Source organism: Triticum dicoccoides, chromosome 5A, assembly GCF_002162155.2.
Source record: "Triticum dicoccoides isolate Atlit2015 ecotype Zavitan chromosome 5A, WEW_v2.0, whole genome shotgun sequence".
Taxonomy (NCBI): Eukaryota; Viridiplantae; Streptophyta; class Magnoliopsida; order Poales; family Poaceae; genus Triticum; species Triticum dicoccoides.
Genome location: NC_041388.1, coordinates 483,642,230 through 483,645,967, shown reverse-complemented (window position 1 = coordinate 483,645,967; position 3,738 = coordinate 483,642,230).

The window sequence follows — 3,738 nt, the reverse complement described above, 5'->3', positions numbered from 1 at the left end:
GTTCAACTTGTTCATGATGGTGTAACCGGTATGGATCTGTTGGAGGTCTTCCTCAGGCGACGCATCCAACCACTTCAAGCCCGTGACCATTCGATGTGGATGTATTCGGGCATCGACGACACCACTCGGATCCATCCAGAGGAGGTCGATGATGCTACGTTGGAAGGGTGGCTGAAGAGTATCACTGGCAACAGAGACAACCCCAGGGGATCCCGGAGGATTCCTCCACTCAACAACTCATACGAGACTGGCAAGGTATGACTCCACATGGTCGAGTGTTTTCTTGATTTATCAAGTTGTTGTCTGCTGTCACCCGACTGTCTCTTGTCTTGTTTGTTGTCTTCTAGGCCCTGACTGAGATGTACTCGATGCCCAACGAGGAGCAGGAGCAGGACCCAGAGGGAGAAGCGAGTGGAGGTGAGAGCAGCGAGTGGCGCTCTGACGACGAGGAAGACGAGGATAGCGACGACCCGAGTGATGAAGAAGAGGTCGACTCTCCTCCTCGTAGGGAGAAACGATCCAATCTTTCTCACGATCCAGCAAGTGCCCGCGGCAAGGCGACCGCACAGACTGGGCAGTCACCAAAGCGCCCTCGAACGTCTTCTCCAGCACCAACCGAAAAGGCGTCGAAGCAACCGAAAGCTACGCCGTCCAAACCACCAAAGGCCTTGCCGAAGATCAAAGTGACCATCCCCATTACTTCCGGGTATTAGTTGGACTTGATTTCTTGCTTTAGTATGAATCTGGATTTGAGTCGATTCATTTTGTCAGACATGACCAACTGAACCCTGAAATTTGTAGTGCCACTACCTCTGGGACTTCCACTCTCCAGTATGAAGATGAGGACATGGAAGATGCGGTCACCTCCAATCCAGGTATAAACCTCGTGATCTCGTTCTTGATTGTATGGTCGATTAACTTCTGGTGACTCATCTGGAGTTGGCTGACTTTTTTGCTGACCCTCCCAATGTCATTGAGCTTCCGGATGACGACAAGGACGTGCCACTGAGGCCCAGGAAGAGCAAGAAAACAACAGCTGGCAGGATATCTCGGTCGGAACCGGCAACAGAACCAACAGTCCAACGGCCCGAAGATGCGAGTAGAGCCTTTGTAACCTTTGTTGTCCCAGTGTCGAGTGAGCACCCCGCACCATCGACTGTACCAGTGTTTTCTTCAGCCATCCAACCTCATGCCTTGGAGCCCCAAGCTGCTGTATCTGGACCGTTTGTACCCGTCTTCACCACCTATCATGTTCCGGAAAGCCAGTCGGACGCCGCCGCGGAGGCTATCTGTCAGGCTGGTGTAATGATGGAGCGGATAAAGGCGGTGCACGACAATAGTCAGGTTGCTTATGACGCCAGCGCGGCTCTTCGAGCCAATGTCCAGGTAAGTTGACTTCTGACTGAACTTGACTTTTGACTAAACTTGTCTTGGTAGGATATGCTACTTGAATATTTCCCTTCGCACAATTTCTTATTGTCTGCTTCGAATCTGTACACCCACTGGGTGTTTTGTCATCTGTATTATTTGCACTCTTCCACTCGATCTGGTCGAATGGGATCTGAACCAGTGGGGGCACGCTAAGTGCACCCACTGGGTGTAGTCCCTGAGACCGCAGTCGACTGCTGGCAGTCGGCTGGGGTCTGAGCACTTTTCGTCTCTTTTCTTCTATTTTGTGCACTCGATCTGGGCGGGCCAGCCAAGTGAAATCCAAACTAGTGGGAGCACGCCAAGTGCACCCACTGGGTGTAGTCCCCGAGACCGCAGTCGACTGCTGGCAGTCGGCTGGGGTCTGAGCACTCTTTTTTTTGCACTCGGTCTGGGCAGACCAGCCGAGTGGAATCTGAACTAGTGGGGGCACGCCAAGTGCACCCACTGGGTGTAGTCCCCGAGACTGCAGTTGACTGCTGGCAGTTGGCTGGGGTCTGAGCACTCTCTCTTTTTTTATTCGGTCTGGGCGGACCAGCCGAGTGAAATCCAAACCAGTGGGGGCACGCCAAGTGCACCACTCGGTCTAGGCAGACCAGCCGAGTGGAATCTGAACCAGTGGGGGCACACCAAGTGCACCCACTGGGTGTAGTCCCCGAGATCGCAGTTGACTGCTGGCAGTCGGCTGGGGTCTGAGTGGTCTTGAAGATTTATTCACTCGGAAGTAAATAATCTTTGATCTCATCGATTAATATGTCTTTTACTTACTGTCGAAATCTTGTTCGCTTATCTCCAAATTTGCCAAGTTTGAGGAAAAGCAGAGGTAACTCAACCTTGATCTGGAGTTGGCTCAGCAGAATTTAAAGAAGGCTCAAGATGAAGTCGCTGGTACGGAAGGTAACGGCCTGTCGATTGCTTATCTTGACCATCTCTCAAGTTATCTTTTCATTCTTCTGTTTGATTTAAATGTGAATTTTGCAGAGAAAATGAAGCTGGCCCTGGAGAAGAAAGACTTGGACCTTGCAGCTGCGCAGAAGGAGGCTCAAGAGAAGGCTGCCCTTGCTGACCAGAAACTGGCTTCAGTCGGAGCGCTAGAGGAAGAAATCAACAAGCTGAAGTCGTCTCTCACCGAATCCAATCGAGAGGTGACTCGTCTGAAAAAAAGATAAGGTGGCTCTAACCGACCAGCTAGAAAGCATGACGCATAGGAGGAACGATCTGGAAGCTTATTTGAAGGCTCTCGCCAAAAGGCTCTTTCTTATGATCAAAGGTATCCCCTTTTATCCGACTGTTTTACTATTTGCAGATTAGTCCTGGCCAGTCGACTCATTAACTCCTTGACTACAGAATTCTGCCAAAACTTTGAAGAGGAGACTGGACGGATCGAGACGGGATTGGACCCTGTCCTTTCTCCAGTCGGCGATGAGGCTGCTATGAATGTGCTTTGACTGGAATCCCGCGTCTTCAGTGTTACAAGTTACCTTGCCCGTCTGAAGGTGGCAGTTTCACGCATCGACTCATCACTCTGGCCAAGGGAAACACTTCAGAATGATCTCGAGTCTCTGATGGCTCGACTCAATGAGGTCCCTAGCCGAGTGCAGGAATGGAAGAAGTCCTCCGCCCGTTATGGTGCTGACGTGGATCTGTCGCTGGTCAGGGTCCACTACAGAGAGGCTCGAGAAGAGAAGCTAGCGGCGATCAAGGTCGCCAACACAAAAAGGCACGACTTCCAGTCCTTCATGGAAACTTTCATTGCTGCTGCCACTCGGATCCCGGACGGGATCGACTTGGACGAGTTCGTCGAGCCTGCTAGTCCACCTCCTGCTGAGTGAACCAACTTGATACTCAAACTTGCTTTAAATTTGCCTCAGTATGCCAAGTGGTTATTGTAACCGTTAAACTCTTTCGGGTCCGATGCCCGAGTACTTTTATCTTCGTCCTGAGACCTTTGAGAATTTATTTGATCTTGGATTATCTTCTGCATGCGCTTGCATTTATCTTCGAGTGGAACTTATTCTTCACTCGGAATATTCTTTGAGATGCAACTCTGAGGGGGACATCGCAGTCGGCCTGCACCTCATCGTTCTTGCGGATAGGGATGGAGCGGACATTGTACTTGTAGCGCAGCTCCGTGGAGAGGATTGCAGTCAACCTGCACCTCATCGTCCTTGCGGATAGGGATGGAGCGGACATTGTACTTGTAGCGTAGCTCCGTGGAGAGGATTGCAGTTGACCTGCACCTCGTCGTCCTTGCGGATAGGGATGGAGCGGACATTGTACTTGTAGCGTAGCTCCATGGAGAGGATTGCA